Raw genomic sequence first — 17,539 nt, 5'->3', positions numbered from 1 at the left:
TCAGAGATGAAACTCTTTATTTGGACGAACCTGTGGCCGGGAAACTGAAACTCAAACTACAGCTATGCATTGATAGCGGCGAACAGAGCGTCGACCGTCGATCAACTGACAAGCGGTGAAGCGCGTCGGCATTTATACATGTGCCGTCGAAATATTCCAGGGTTATGTCTGGTTGTCGCGCAAGCTTTAGAACAAGCTCGATTGTTCGTGTCTTGCGCGCACTCTTAACAAAACGGTCTACAATAATCGAGAAGCTTCTCGAATAATGAGGCGTGGTTCGCGCTGAGCGTTGCTGACAGTCTTTGTGGCCGAAAACCGAATACAGCAAAAGTGATAAGAAACGCACGTGTCAATATATATCTGGCCAGAGATTCGAGCATATCGGATGTTCTTTATCGAATCATACTCTTCAAGTTGTGCTATTGTAACGCATATAGGAGGGTTGAGGTAGGCACCACCTTCAAAACGGATGTTATGAAAAAAAAATTCTTTATTAAGCATTTTCCAGCTCCCTGTCCATTCAAGTATATTTAGCTAAAATAATTATATTGTTAGCTTAAGCAATTCAAAAGATGTGACCCTTTTTCCCACTCCACCTAGACGCACCCGTAATGCAAACTGGAGGTTTCTGATTACACAGCACCTGCCATCTCGTTATAAATGTCTCTTCCTACACGTATTACATATTGGTAAGTCGTTTCAGTACGTTCAAAACCTTCAAAAACATAATGTTTGCGATTTATTTAGAATTTTACACTAGAATGCGGCGGCACTGTGCTGTTTACCTTGCGCACGTTTGCGTTTGGCTGTATGTGCTTTTTCGTATGCCATTTCGAACTCTCGGATTTAGTTCCGGTCTTTCAAAGAGAAATTTATAATACTCCATAAAGTATGGCAAAATACAGGACGGAAAGAAAGCGTCCGCGCTAGTCAGAGAATAAAAAAAAACTCACTCCTAGGGTCCCTTATGCACTCACCTAAGTCTACTGGAAGGAAAAAGCCATCTTTTTCTTTACAGTCTACTGCGTTGATCCTGCCCAACCACCCTCCGAAAGCTTTCTGCACATAACTAAGTTTTCCACTGCCTCCAGGATCGGAGACACCTCACCTGGTTTCGCACTGCCTCCGTGATTGGCCCACCTTTGACCAAGCTACGATGTCATGTGATGACGCCATCATGTGATGTAACGTCATGCGACGTCACTGTGAAGTCACGATGGCATCATAATGACCTCACAAATTTCAGTGATCTGCGACGTAATCACGTGATTATGATCTTTTGCATCACTCGCGTTGAGCCGCCGACGGGATACGCGGCCGCGGGATGCCGTTCAATTTTCGTGTTTGATGAGGCACCTAAGAGTTTCGCCTTAATATTCCTGACGTGCATTCGCTGTGGAGCACGTGGACATGAGTCAGCTGGAGACACAAAAAGGAGCAAGAAATGCGTGCTTCAGCTTGCTCAAAAAGAGACTGTGCCGCTTCAAAGGAGGGCCCAAGCTAAGAGCCTGGTGAATTTTAGACATATTGAATGTTTCTTGATTACATGGCCATTCGGCCCAAATATTTAAAGCCTTTTTTTTTTCAAAACAGGTTTTTTTGCATGCTACAGTCTCGCGAACAGTGATAACTTTCCTTCTAATGAATATATTCACGTGAAATTTTGGACTTGATTTCTGTACATACGGAGCCGTAGATTTAATCAGAATGACTGAAATCCAGCTGTAACTTTTAGCACATGACTTATTGTGGTCAAAATATATCTGCCAGATATCAAATTTATCAGTCTTTTGATGATAAAGTGCCTCAGATTAGAGATGTGTTGATTGCAGTTGTTTGATGTAGAGGTTATTGTCCTCATTATCCACCTGCCAAGCCGCATTCGAATGACACGCACCATTGTGCAGTTATCACTGTGGGCACAACATATCTTTTTTGGCAGAGTTTGATTTTTATAAAATTATTTTTACATATTTAGCAACTTTATCATTTTATAGTGTCAAACTACTAAGTAATAATTATAACTTTTCGAGTATAACCGTAAAATTTTTCTCGAACGTCGCGACCTACCTGAAGGAGATCGTTTCGCAGGAATTACGGTGCCGGCGTCGTTGGTTGTGAGTGAAGAATAGGCGTTGTTCTTGGGGGAACATTCGAGATAGATGCAATAAGTGAAAAAAAAATAATGATATTCAGTTTGAGTGGGACTCGAATCCAAGACTTCTGCGTGTCAAGCAGGTGTTTTACCACAGAGCCACGCGACTGCTTAAACTTATTCTCAAAACAAAAGAACCTATACGAATGTCATGTAGCGCAAGGAGTCTCCTTGACGCATATAATATTGCGCGGCAGAAGCGTATAATCAAACCAGTCAGTGAGTCAATGAACTTTATTCAAAATTATCCTCAGGAGCCGTTTCTCTCAATGGGGAGGGTCGGCTGCGGGCCACGCCTACGTGGGCACAGGAAGGGCGAGCCCCTCCACCAAATTGCGGACCCTCTGGAGAGCCCGGAGTTGGACCTCCCGGTTCAAGCTGGTAATTGCCTTCCTGGAGGCGTCCTCTGTGCTGAGAGGCTCGACATCACGCAGCGCGGTGCATTGCTAGAGCATGTAAGGTACGTGCATGTTCTCTCTTCCGGGGAGTGCTGCCTATCACTAAATATACTGTCAACTAAAGGCGACGGGTAAGAGCCCGTTTGAAGCATTCTTAGGGTGATTTACTGGGCCATGGAGAGTTGAAGGTAGGGAGCGGGAAGCTATGCCTCGCCATTCGATCATGTTTACAAATTTCATTAAAGGTGAGGAACGGATCAAGCTGCCGGATCCCTTGTCTGTGTGCAGGTGCCCGATATTCTCAGCAATAATCCAACCACTAGTCTACCAGGCACGGAAACATGTGAATTAGGCAACAGTCGGCGGTTTATTGGCCTATCCATTAGACCGCGCTCAAGCATAACTAATCATCATCATCAGAAACAGCATCAAAAAAGCATGTAGGTGCGCGTGTTGCCTTACAGACGCGAAGTAGGTACTTCGCCCATTCGCAAAAAGGAAGCATTATGGCGTAGTGGGCACTTCGCAACTGTATTTGCAGTAGGCATTCGAGGATAGTTTTGAAATGCCAATTTTACATGCACAGACGTACCTCTCCGTGTGGCACGATTTTCATATCCACCGAGGAGGAAGCCAGACCAGCGAATCAGAAGGCGATGTGAACGGAGCCCGATTACGCAAGCGCACTCTGCTCTTGAAGGCGAAGCTCAAGCGTCCTCCAAATTTTGCACAGCAAAAGTTGTTATGAGGTCGCAAGAACAGCGGATTTTGGTGCCGCAGTTGTCCGCCGCCGCCGCCGCCTCCGGTGTCCATAACCATTATGGAGCGAAGTTCGAAAAAAAGTAATGAGAAAAAAAATCACCGATGATTACGATACTGCCTAAAGCGAATTCTGCGCGCAGCTTTGTGTTGGGGTAAGGCCAACTATGTTAGAAATTTTGGCTTTCCGCAGAGTATCGACTACGCCATAAACCACAATTTTTCTTAGGATAAACATGGTACCCGCTACACATCTCTAAGGCCTTATGTGCACTTTGTTGATTTTGCATGTGGCTGATGACGAACAAAGAATTACGGCTGAGCACGTTGCAATGGGAGGGAAGCATTAAACCACACACTCGTTCCACAATTAGCATTGTGTGATGACTGGTTGTTATTTTACTCCTCTGCCACCCTATATTACATGAGTTAACGCGATTCCTTGCCCGACATGACGCCTCTATAGTGCCTTTTTGCAAGCGGGTTTCAAGCACTAGCATGGCTGTGTGGTAGAATACTCGACTGCCGCGCACAGGGCCCGTGTTCAAATCCCATTCGATCCTGGATATTTTTTGTCATTTTATTTTTTCTTGTCTATCGGTTAGTTCTTCGTGTGTATCGCTTACGCCACCGACGGCGGCGGCATCGGCGATACCGCTCAACGCAGGAAGGGAATTTCAACCAGGGCCCTCTGCGTGGCAGTCGAGTATTCTACCACAAAGCCACGCCGGTCTTTGAAACCCCTTCGCAAAAAGACCCTACACAGGCGTCATGTAGGGCAAGGAATCACGCTAACATATTTAATATAGCTTGGCAGAAAAGTAAAATGACAACGAGGCGTCACACACTGCTAATTGCGCAACAAGTGTGTGGCTTAAAGTTTCCCACCCAATACCAAGTGCTCAGCCATAATTATTCATCGTCATCAGCCACATGGAGCGTCAACAATGTGTATATAACATCTCACAGATGTGTAGCCGATATCTCGCTTATGCGCAGAAAAACGAATAATGACATAGTGGGTGCTTGCCTAATTCACAAAAATTATTTCTGGTGTAGAGGATACCTTGCGTGTGTACTTGTATTAGTTTCCCCAAGAGAGTTTAGAACAAGCCCTAGAAAGGCCGCTCTTACAACTTTTGTTGTGACTGCGCTGCGCGCAGGCCTCGCTTTTTTTAAGTACTTTATCAGTACCTGCCCGGAAACCACTGGGTTCTCTTCCAGAAGTTAAGGCGTCGGTTAAGGTTAAGGCGTCGCAAGTAAGGCCACGCAAAAGGACAAAAAATAGGCTGTGTAGGGACCTCCGCTGACAGGACGGAGGGTCCCTACAGAGCGGTCGCATATTTTTCGGGACGAGAACTGCGTAGAAGACTAATGACCACTTGATTTTCGAAAAAGAAGGTAATTGATTTTTGGTAATTAACTACAAGAAAATGTACTTAAATTTACCCGCAAGGTTACACTTTCGGAAAAGTAATTGATTGTATTACAAAATACGAGAAAATGTAATTGATTGCAAGTAATCGATTACATGAACGCGTTACGTAGAACTCTGTCCGCGACCGCACATTGGCCTTTCGCGCGACGAAAGAAGGCCGGCGCTTTTCCGCTTTGCTTGGTCGGTAATCGTCGGCTGCCCTGTCACGCGCACATAGAACATGCGACGAACGCTCCAATTTTATCGCAACTTGAACGTTTTAAGGTAAATCACACAGGGGGTGACACCGACGTCAACGGCAGCAATGCGCATGTGGGGTCCGTATATATGCTACCGCAGTAATATGCCATCCATAAAAAATATATATGAAAATATACCAGTATCGCACCTGTCCACTTTCTCATTACTTGTATCCTGGACATCACAATGGCGCTTAAAACGCTAGCCTCCAAAGAAACAGTTTACCGGAAGCAAATATCTTACAAACAACTTGCCGTGCGCGTCGGTAACGCCAACTAGTAGAACTAAAATAAAGCTTCCACGCTTCATTGCAGGATTTTCCTTATGAACTAAGATATTTCGTCGATTTCGCAAAGCTAGATATGTAGTTTGTATTCCTTTCTATTACATGTATCGTGGCTTTCTTTTCAATTATGCGCTTGGCCATGTATTTTTGAAACAGACGCTTGATGTAGCTGGCAGTGCCGTTCTCCCAGACAATTGTGGCCACAGCTGCGCTGCAACCTATCGGGAAGCAACTTTATTTTAAGCACAACGAGAACTGAGGAGCACATTTTGTTTAAATATCACATCAGAAAGTTCTTTATGCACTAGGATATTTATTTTCGTGCGCTATATGGTTTCTGATGGCTCGCTTTTCTAGGTAGAAAACACAGATGTGCTAGGTGTGCTTTATTGTTCTATTCTGGACAGTTTACTTCGTTGATCAGTTTCATATATTTATTAGCGCATCGAGAGGCACGGTTTAAATATAAGTGATGCATAGTGGCATCCTCAGTCACTACAGAGGACCGCGTAAGAGTTAAGAGCAGTGAACGCGTCAAACATGTTTCCTGTCTATTTCTTCACGCATCCAAAAGCACGGTTGTGAGAATGCAAAAAGTGAAAGATAGAATAGCTGTAATGGCAGATAATTATAAAATATGTAACTACCCGACTGCTGGCTGTCATGCGCTGGGAAAATAGCAAAATTGTAATAAAAGAGAATAGAAAGAAGAGTCTACTGATTGCTTATCAAGTCAACGATGATGGTACAGTGACTCCTTGTGCCAATTACAGTACGAAATAAATATATTTTATTAGGCACACAGTGTCACTGCGTTTTCTCTGGAAGAAGAAATATATCTTACTGCTCGCACCGCAAAAAAAAAACAATTAACAGCTAGTAGCATTTCGGAATATGATAGATTACTCGTTTGCCTTTGGTGATATAATGCAGTACTTCAAATATCATGACAGTTATGAGTACTCCAAATACGGGCGTCTGCAGCGGTACAGTGCATCTTGCAGTCGACTGGGGTCGCATTAGAAAGGAGGCTTATCATTTAAAGGAGCACTGACATAAAAATCTTGTATCTAGTTTTTTCTGTTACAATAAGTAGCTAACGGCCGACTTATGACTGCTTGAAAGCTCGTTTGCTCGAGTGGGCGATGGCTAATTATTTGGAGACAGTTTTATAGCGCTCAGTCGCAGTTTAGGTTTCAGAGAGCGCCGAGTGAGGGGACCCAAGGTGTTTTTCATGTAAACATAGCTGGCTACATAAGGACACAGAACCGCATGGACATGAGCACTGCGTTGAAAACTTTTTTCAATGAAGGCATCCTGGGTGCTGCTATAATCCCCACTGAGACGCTGTAAATATGCGCGACCGCCCGAACATGCACTGCCGAGGCAAGGACATGAGCCTTTGTACTACCGTGCAAGTCGGCCCCCTCTTTCCGTTAAAAAGGGCTTCTAGGAGAGAGCACTCGCAAGGACCATGGCAGCAAACACAGTCTCGTGACGCAGGTGGCGGTTGAATGTTTACACGAAAACCAAGGGCATGTTCCGCGTGCAGTGGCGCGAAATGCATTTTAAAATTGATTTTTAAATATGTTGTAGGCTATATTATCGCTTAATATTTCGTACATGATGCGTGTGTGTCCCCCACCATATGTATCCCACAAGTTATCTTCTCGCCTTCAAAATTTTGTGTTAGTACTCCTTTCACTCGACATTGCATGGTTCAGCACTTGTTGCCATGAACAGAAAGAAATAAAGTAAGGGAGTTGCGTGCGCCGATGTGCACGCAGAGGTTGAAAGGTATATCCAAATAATCAGCTTATTTTATATCCACTACACAAGGAAAGGAAAATGACAGGTGTAACCTTAAGAGACAGGAAGAGAGCAGAATGGGTCAGGAAAAAAAAATGGGGGTTAAGGATATCATAGTTGAAATCGAGAAGAAATGGATATGGGCCGGGCACGTAGCACGTCGGCAGGATAACCGATGGTCATTAAGTGTAACTGACTGGATTTCAAGAGATGGCAAACGCGTGAGGGGGAGACAAAAAATTAGGTGGGTAGATGAGATTAAGAAGTTTGTAGGTATAACGTGGCAGCAGAAAGCACAGGTCCGGGTTGATTGGCGGAACATGGGAGAGGCCTTTGCCCTGCATTGGGCGTAGACAGGCTGATGATGATTATGATGATGATCACACAAGGAAAGCACCTCTCGATGATCACCAATATGCCCTACCTAGCACGAGCGGGTTTTGCTTTGCGCCTGTCAACTCCTGCATTTTCTCACTCGATCTAACTCGCCACCGTCTTTGGTTGCTTTACCAATCGCTTGGTAACCATTCCGTGGCTCTAAGTGACCACTCTCTTTCTGTCCGCATTACGTTGTCGGCTCAGCCGCATTTCTTTCGCTGGATATGAACTAGAATAGTGTCTAACACTGCTCGTTCTCTAAGCCATTCTCTTGTATTCTGATCTCCTAATGTTAAGCCTGTAAACTTCCGCTACGTTGCACGCTGTGTAATCCTTATCTTTTTCGCGCGTTTCTTTGTTATCCGCAATGTTTCAACCGTGTATGTTACAAAGGGCAGTATGCAATGAATCTATACCTTTCGCTTTAGGGACAACGGCAGATTACCTGTCATTGTGCGCTCCAGCCCATCCCCACCCTTCAGATATTTTCCAATTCACGGAAACGCTCCTCCATTGGTAACTGGCACCTCATGAACCAACTATGTGAGTTCGTTGCCAATCATGAAATCTTTCTGTTTTGCCTGGCTATTGAGCATTGTTTTTCTATTCGGCGTATTCATAACAAATTTCATGCCTGACACACAACGGCGCTAAAGATAATAATAATAATAATATTAATAATAATATCTGGGGTTCAACGTTCCAAAACCACGATTTGATTATAAGAGACGCCATAGTGGCGGGCTCCGGAAATTTCGACCACCTGGGGTTTTTTAACGTGCACTTAAATTTAAGTACACGGGCCTCAAACATTTTCCCCTCCAAAGAAAATGCAGCTGCCGCGGCCAGGATTCGATCCCGCGACCTCCGGGTCAGCACTCGAGTTCCATAACCACTACACCACCGCGGCGGGGCTACGGCGCTAAAGAGACAATAAAGAAGGAAATAGCGTCACGACACGAGCGCGACACAATAATCTTTCCTGCATCGTCGTCCGTCTAAAGCTGTAGCTTATCAACGATGAATTACCACCAACTCGTCCGTTGCCCTGCATACTCATATTAAGGGGACGTATCCTTGCGTAATTGCGTGCCGTGTTTGCAATCTTTTGCAGGAGATGGGCCAGACCATACGGGAAATGTGGTTTATTTTGCTTCAGTGACCTATCTGCTTCACAGAGTGTATGTGCAGTCAGAAGAATACAACAGAGTGTAATGCACCGGCTTCGTGACACGTAACACATGCACTGCGTGAGGGTTAGAAAAGGTAAAACCGCGTGAAAGCAAGGTAATTCGTTGCGTTATTCCGAACATATACGCGCCATTTGACAGTGTATAAAAGATGGTTGATCCCTCCGTCATAGGAATCAGAAAAACACGAAAGTAAAGCGTGCCCTTACAGAAGTAACTGAATGTTTTCTGTACATTGATATAAGAGCGTTTGCACAATGTATATTAGTGTCTGGCAGCTATAGCACCGTTTAACGTGGATGCACTCAATTTGATGTTTGGTGGTACATCTCCATGCCGACGACTAACGTACATGTAAAATTATTGAACAAATCCTTGTGGTAGCTGTAGTGGTTAACGGTGAAAGCGTAATCAGAGAACGAGGTGTGATAGCCAGAAGGGCGTCGCCGATTGGACGCAGAACTTGGTCGCCATCCCGCGGCATGTTAAAATATGATTGAACACCACGACCGGACTATAGGGGAAACGCAAAGCGCGTCGCGCCACCCCGGTAGCCCAGCCGCGATTTTTCTCGGGGCGAGTGCGTGAGCGGAAACGCGGTGTTACTGCCAGCAGGCGCACGTCGCAGAGCTATTTTTAGTTTGGATTAGCGTGATGCTTTGAGCGACGCCGACGCTATTACGACGCTTATGCTAAGATTGCCACCTCACGGTGTGCTAAGGCATTGCCAAAATTGAACTTCTATTGAAAACGCGCCGAATGGGACGGGCGTGTAACGCGTAGCAGGTGCTAATCGCGGAGGCCACAGTAATGACGAATTACTTTACTGCTCCCAGAGGGCAACACCGCCCCGCCGACCGGAAGAGTGGAAGATATAAAAGGCGCGTTTGTAAAGCCTCTAGAGTCTGTGACCGTGGTGAAGTGGATAGCGTGCCCGGCATATGTTGTTACGGACCGAGCGGTCGTGGGTTCGATGCCCATTGACGGTACTTTTTTTCTTTGCCATCTGATCGTGTAAATTTTTTGACGTCATTTCCGTGACGGAAATACGGCACTGAAGTCTTGGTGGACCCCGGTATAAAACACTTTCGTGTAAAAAGGAAGAAAAATTATACCGCGTTTTCTTTGTATCTCGAAGCTTCCCAGTTTACGAAAGATTCTTTCTTACGAGGTGTTCAAGCGCGCCACCAGCGCCATTCTGTGTGGTTGCTGTACGAACTCAGCTATCCAAGAGACCAGGATACCTGAGAGTGAGATGAACTACTGGACCATTTCAAGCAGGCACTCGGTATTGTAAATTACATCGAAGTCCGCATGCGAGGCAATGATCGTGAAACCGAAAATTGCAATAAACCACAATGTCTCAAAAGAAAACAGTTATAAATTTCAGGAAGACAAAATTTTGTAGTTCAAGAAAAGGTCGTTATAGGAAGAATTTTTCGTTTTTCTGCATTGTATAATTGCATGTGAATTGTGAAAGGTATGGCTGAAAGAAGCCAGTTCAGGTGACTTAGCCAGACAATGAATTTCTCCAACTGTCCTTATGAGTGATGTATGGAATGTCTATGCAAAAATGGTTTGTCTTTTCGCAGACGGCTGACCGATTTTCTTTCGACACCGGTGATAGAAACGCATTGATACCTGTATATATTTCGTACGCGCAGCGCGGGGAAACAAAGACAAAAGGGCGCACAGAAATGACATAGAGTATGTGGTTTACGTGTCTTCCTCTTGTCTCGGTTCTTTGCGCTGCGTACACAAACTACATATCAGGAAATGTATGAACTAGCCGATAAGCGTAATCGTCTATATAGAAACATCTTCTGAGTTTTTCTTGTACTGCAGTTGCAGCTGTCGAACATTTAATAACTGCTTCCTGGAGGGCCATTGGTCTTCGCTTACCCACCTATCCTAACTGGCTGCTGAAGTGTGCAGCTACGCCTTCGCTACAACAGAAAGTCTGATGGTCATGCTACACAAAAATATTTCTTGCTACACAAGAATATTTCTTTTCTGCATTTCAGTTTAATCATCCGAGCATCATATGAGACAATCTCGCATGTGACAACTATTTTACTAACTTCATGGGCAGACAGCAAATCTGAAACCTTTGTGATTATTGCACGTCCTCTTGTGCCAGGTTTCTGCATTTCCTTTTCACATACTCCGGTATTGCTCTATTTAAGAACCCGTCAGTTTATCGACGCATATTAATTGATAGCGCAACAACTCGTAATCATATTTTCAATGTTTTTGCTGGCTGTTATCTGGCGGTTGGGCTCTGAAATATTTTGAGCACACATTGGCTATAACACTAGTACTCGATATGCACTCGTTAAGAAGCGCCATCATTTCAGGAGAGGAACGCCAAGGTGTGCGCTCTCCAGTAAATGGGTAACCTACGCCTATGCTCATGCATATACCACACAGCGGTTGACGAAAGGGCGAGGCAGGATTCTTAGCATCAGACGTGATCCCGCGAAGGAGTTCTGCATCCCGCTGCACCGAAACTTCAAACTACCGAAGCGCTCACTGTCGGCGCTCGTTAGTGTCGTGACCTGGCCTCCGAGATTGGCTCCGGCAACGCGCCGTTTCTCAGGCCATTCCATTCGCACATGAGGAGCGTAATCAGAGCAAACGGTGTGACAGCCATAAGTGCGTCACTGATTGGATGGTGGCCATCTTGCGAGATGGGAAACAATTCACGAAAAGATCGCACGACGGCTGGGCTAAGAACGCGAAGGTAAACGCGACGCGCGTCATGTCTCCCCTCTAGCCTGGCCGCGATTTTTCACAGGGAGAGCGGCGAAGCAACTGCGCGTTGCCAGAGCTAATATCGGAGGCTGCGGTCAAAAGGTGGTACTTCACCAATCCCACACGGCGCCACCGCCCCCCCCCCCCCCCGCGAACCAACGCCACTGTGAAGGGGAAGTGTAAGAGATGTAACGCGCGATTGTGTAACCGCATGCATGAGCGTCCCTAGCGCAATGGTTAGAGCGCTCGGCTCCTATCGCTGCGGACCTGGAGGTGGTGGATTCGACTCTCAGAACAGCAACACGAAGAAAACTTTATCTTCTGCATTTTCATTCTCATTTGCATTTTCCTGACGTATATTCGTGACTGAAATACGTCAGCGAATCCTTTGTAGACTCCTGCATAAAACACTTTCGTATTTTTCTATTAAATATGCGTGTAAACCAGGATATTTTTCATATTATTGCGATAGCAATTATATGTACAGTCTCGGCTGAATTTTGCCGTCGCCGTCGCCGCCGTCATGCACCGTATATGTATAAGTATGTATATATATATAAAAGCCCCAAAGAAAAATAATTAAAAAAAATGCTTCCGAAGCGCGGAATCGAACCAGGGACCTCTTGCTCCGCAGCGAGTGGCGCTAGCCACTACGCCACGAAACGCAGATCCTCCACGTAGCTAACGGTGAGCGTTACATACACAGCCTTTAGCGCCGGACGGACTCTGAGACGGCAGGCGCTTATAAGCGTTTCTTCATTACCAGCGAGATGGCACGAGGAGCGCGTCGGCGAGCTCGCTCGCTTCTTCTTATGTTTGCGCAGGGAGAGCCTCGCCCTTCCGCTGTCTGCTCGCGCGGTTTTCTCGTGCTGAGGGGAAGAGGGATGTTTCACGCTTTCACCGTGATGTCCGAGCTCATGTTACGGAGTGTACGAAAGTCACTCGAGCTCAAGGGACGCCGCTAAACGAACAAACAGAAGATGAGCGCGAACTATCACGTGTCACAGCTCGACACTTGAAGCACGCTAGTTTCCTTCGCTGCTTCGGCCGCCTTTGCAACAGGAGCGCTGTTCAAACTGAGAGTATCCATTGGCGAGCCTCACTTCGTATAGCATTAGTTTCTTGCTATCGCATTCATTGCTTCGCCCTTGCGGCGAAACTGTGACTTTTTTTTTATTTGAGATCGCTCAATAACGAATGCATAGTAGAGGAAAGTCGTATATATAAAATATTACAAAGATCATAATTAGGCTTTTGTGCTGTTCAATATTCACGGCAAATTACAAATAAAATGACGGCACGATAACGTCTAAAGATACGTTCCAGAAAATGTGGCAATGCCTTATTCTGGCCTTCTGCCACTGTGTTTCTTCATCTCTCCAATTTTGTTGTGGATCAACCGGCATGTCTCCACTGCATGAATAACTGAAATACAAACAAATATACAAGCTTTAGCCATCAATCACCTAATAACAGTTACTAAAGCAGACTTTATGACCTCAAAACATTGATAATGAGATTCATGCTTGTGAATCTCGTGCTTTTGCGCCTTTTATATATATATTATTGTTCTTGTTATACCGGGGGCGTATTTTTCGTGAAGCTGTTCGAGCATACGGAGTCTCTAACAGCGCATACCATTGATAGAATAGACATCGGGTTCTTAGTGGCAGATTTGTTTTTCAGAAGCCGGAACCTGTATACACACTTTCAACAAGACAAACAAAACTAAACTTAATGCCTCTTTACTACTCTTCTGTGTCGTGATTACGATGTATAAAATGTTCTAACAGGCACAGAAGCAGGGATTCAATGGCTTATCGTGGCATTAGCAATTAGGGGGACACTCCAGGCAAATTTCAATGTTCGCAGTTCGTAACTTTCAGTGCACTGTCCACGTGCAATAACATTCGCACTCAATGGAAAGAAGTATTATGGCAGGTTCGCACTAATGCTACCAACGCTGAAGGAAGAGCGGATCTCAGTGGGCTTCCTTGTTTCTCTTTAGTTTTCTTCCTTGCTTTGCTTTTTTTATCTCTCTCTCTCTCTCTCTCTCTGTTTCTTGTACCTGTTTTTGTGCGCGTTGCTCTCTATGTCTTTCTTTCTATATTTTAACAGCGAAGTGGTTCAGCAAATCATTCCTTGTTCAACCCGTACCGAAAACCTATCGTCATCATAAACGGGTATGCGCCACAGAAACCGAGTCAGTCCCAATACTCACCACTAGTCCACTAAAAATGAAGAAGAAAACTATCGTCATCAAACGAGTATGTGCCACTGTGCGGCCTATCAGAAAATTGTCATCATAATAAACGGGTATGCGCCACAGCAATTATGAAAATCCCACTACACACAACTTTCACTAAAAAGAAAAAAAGTAACAGTTAGCCAAAAAAAAAAAAATGACTGCGAAGCGACCGCGGAGACCCGAAGACCCCGAGTACTTACAACGACAGAATAGAGAACGGGAAGGACAACGACGGCTGTGAGAAGACCCCGTAGGTCTATGAGAGGTGCGAACGCTTGATTTCAGTGCGAGGTTCTACCTTCGGAGTTCAGACATCCGTGTCGTGTCTGCGACTGCCTGCGGTTTAACTCAAACCTGTCTGCGTTGAGAATCAACGCAGGAATAGCCTAGCATCAGCTAATAAGCTAGCTAAAGCTTAGCTAAGAACTAGAAGGAACCTAGAAACAACCTGCATCACCTAGCTAAGGCCTAGAAGCAATCTGGATGCAAATAGATTAGTCTTCAGAATCGTCCAGTTTCGCCGTTTCAAGCCTTGCGCGGCTTAGCGCAAGCTTCGCCTGATTTTTTTCCCTTGGTTTTTCTCACTCTTTCTATCTTTATTTCTCTTTCTTTTCTTTATTTTTCTCTGTTTCTTTGTTTTTCTTACTTCTCTCTTTCTCTTTCAGTCTTGCTCCCTGTTTCTTCCGTCCCTTTTCCGTGTCTGTTTTTTTTGTTTCTCTTGCTCTCTCTTTCTCTCTTTCTTTGTTTTGCTGTTTTTATAACTCTATTCCTTTTATTTCTCTCTATTTTTTCTCTTTCTCTCTATTTCACGTGTTTCACGTGCTCTAATTTACCGAGCAGAGTTTTCGTTTAACTCTCGCTGCTGCTGTACTCGGTAGTGGATATTGCCGCTGTTGAACCACCTGTTCAATCCATTCAATTAGAGACGCGTTTTATAGCGAAAGCTGTTATGAGATCACAACAACAGCCGTTTTTGGCGCTGTAGTTGTCCGCTGCCGCCGCCGCCGGTGTCCGTAACCGCTATCGCGCAAAATAATAATAAAGAACGATATAAGAAAAAAAATATCGAAGAAGTGACGGGGTTGGAACCTGGGCTTCTGCGTGGGAGCCCAGTATTCTACCTCAGGGCCATGGCAGAGCTAAAACTGCTTTGCAAAAAGACCTTATGCAGGCTTCATGTCGGGAAGGAACCACATTGACGTATGTAATATAGCATGGTAGAAGGGTAAGTTAACAATCAGGCATCACACGAGCCGAATTGCGCAACGAATGGGTTGAATACTTCCATCCCATTAGAAAGGACTCTGTCATAATTCTCCATCGTCATCAGGGACATCATCAACAATGTCCACATAATGCCTTACAGGTGGTTAGCGGGTAGCGCGTTTCTCCGCAGAACGACGAAAAATGGCACAGTGCATGTTTCCCTACTTCACGAAAACTGTGATGATTTATATCGTAGTGGGTTCTTCGCAAGTATAGTTCTATTGGTTGCCAAGGAAGCCCTTAAGGCCCCCATGATTTATTTCCTCAGGGTCTCATTACAATACTTTCTCTCTCTCTCACTCTTTCTCACGTCAGTGTATGTTATAGGGCCTGGTAGGAGAGTTAAATAACGGCTGGGCGTTAAAAAGTGCAAATTATGTAAATATTGGGTCGTTTAAAGCGTCCAACCCATTACAAGGAGCTCAACCATAATACTTCATCGTCATCAGCCGTCGCGTCAACAAAGCGCACATAATGCCTTACAGACGTATTTTGTACCTCGCATCTCCGCAGAATGACGAATAATGGCGTGGTGGGTGCGTCTCAACTGCACAAAAATTATGAATTATGGTGTAGTGGGTACCTTGCTAGTGTACTTGTATTAGTAGCCGCAAGAGAGTTTGTAACGGGCTCTAAAAATGCCGCTCTTCCAGCTTTCGCTGTCACTGTGCTGCGTTTTCCGCTAAGGCCTGGAATTTTTTTCATTAAGGTGTGAGAACCCTTAAAAAGGGCGAAGTATAGTGCAGCTATTAGGAAATTTATACTTACTGCTGCATCTACTCATGCACTTTACGCATGTTGAAAAGCTATTGGCATTTCCTGCACAGTAACCGCGCTGATACTTCTCGCACAGGTGTGTCTTGGGATTAAAGAACCATCGTACACTAAAAGGCATTTTGCATCGCACCGGTCTTGGAAGCAGGCTGCAGAGACATTGTGGCGTTTTGCCAGCTGCAAGCATGAAAGCGTAAGTGGTAAGTATTGAACAACTAAAAAGCAACAGTGTCAAAAGTAATGCGGGGCTATAAAGAGGGGCCTGACACATAAAAAAACTATGTGCCTATGATTTGCATCATAAATTGAATTGCCATTGACTTCACTTTAGGCTATTTATTGGCGCAGAAATTTATTTCACGTCACCAGACGAACGCGGTTGATTGGTAAGGTGTATAAGCCATCCGACGTCACTGTTGATAGTAAAATGTTCCGCAATGTTTTTAGCACCTATTTCCTATTTTCGCTTGTAATGGTTACAACCATAAAATTATTGCTCTACACAAACACATATTTTCATAGTGCCGAGAAGTCTGCCAACTTGAGGAAATGGCTCGTAATTAATGTTTTGATTACAATATTTGCGACCGATATACCGCAGCTGGTGGACTATAGTATATGTTAGCTTATATGCAGCGTACACAACACCATTCGCTGAAATAGGGTGATGAGGTATTCTGTATGGAGAAACTGTTCTGGTTTATTTAAGGACACAAAAACTTTGGAAACCAGTTTCTTCATATACTCACGTAAGCAGGCTTCTTGGCACTTCAGCTCTGTGGTGAATCGGTTGCTGTTTCCACCGCAACCGCTAAAGAGAAACAGCTTACAAACACCGTACGTAGCGTCGAAATACCAGGCTGGATACACTGCTTCACATTTCCCAGGATCTGGCCGCTTCGTACATATTTCTGGCGTGTTCTGTCTAGGAAGAACAGCTGAAAGAAAGCGTTCAGAGCACTCTGAAGGATACGGAGGAAGGAAAACTGATGAACTGATTTGCATTGATGTTCTGACACTGACACGTACACTGTCACACGTTAGAAAGACTGACAGCGGTGTAACAATCTATACACTCCACTTTTTTATATTGTAAGGACAAAACAACACATACAAGAACCAAGAGGCGAACAACGTCTTTAAGTCGAAGTGGTACCTTTCAATAATACCTGTTCATATGGGCCTGCCCTCATGGCCAGCTTATACTGAGAAGTTTTAGTCATAAGAACAAAGTAAAATCGTGCGCGGCTTCTGGTTTTCCGTGGATCTCTGGTCATTATTTCTGGAGGTATCCGCCAAGTAATGAATTATAAAACCGTTTTTGTTGAGTTTGTGGGAACACGAGTATAGTTTTCGTACGCTGTTGATAACACTATACGGCTCACTCTAAGGCACCATTCACATCGACGGCTGACAGAAATGCGGCAATTGCCGCCGAGAGGCTACACACAGCGAGCGATGTTCACACTAGCGACCACGAAGTGCCCTTCGTCATACACACGACTGCTTGTGTTTGAGTCTGTTTCACTGGCAGCAAAATGCACTTGCCATGTAATATAACGTCTGAGGTATTCCGATGTCAGGTTCTGGCGCCGGTTTAGCAGCTTCGCGACTCCAGTCGCGGAGCCGGAGAATGGGACAGTGACTGACTTCACCAAAAAGGACGCTTTTCGACCCAGCCGGCCATTTTCTACTTTTGTTATGCAATCAACTTGGTCCTGCGATGCCTGTCGGTCGCAGTGTGAATGCACCCTAACATATGGATAACCTGCATCGCAGCTATTTGTATTTTAACTGTGACAGGTTGGTATTGGTAGTCTGAAGCTATCGCCGCTTTATCCACG

This window comes from Rhipicephalus sanguineus, chromosome 11 (genome assembly GCF_013339695.2).
Source record: "Rhipicephalus sanguineus isolate Rsan-2018 chromosome 11, BIME_Rsan_1.4, whole genome shotgun sequence".
In the NCBI taxonomy this organism is placed as follows: Eukaryota; Metazoa; Arthropoda; class Arachnida; order Ixodida; family Ixodidae; genus Rhipicephalus; species Rhipicephalus sanguineus.
Note: the sequence above shows the minus strand (reverse complement) of the source record.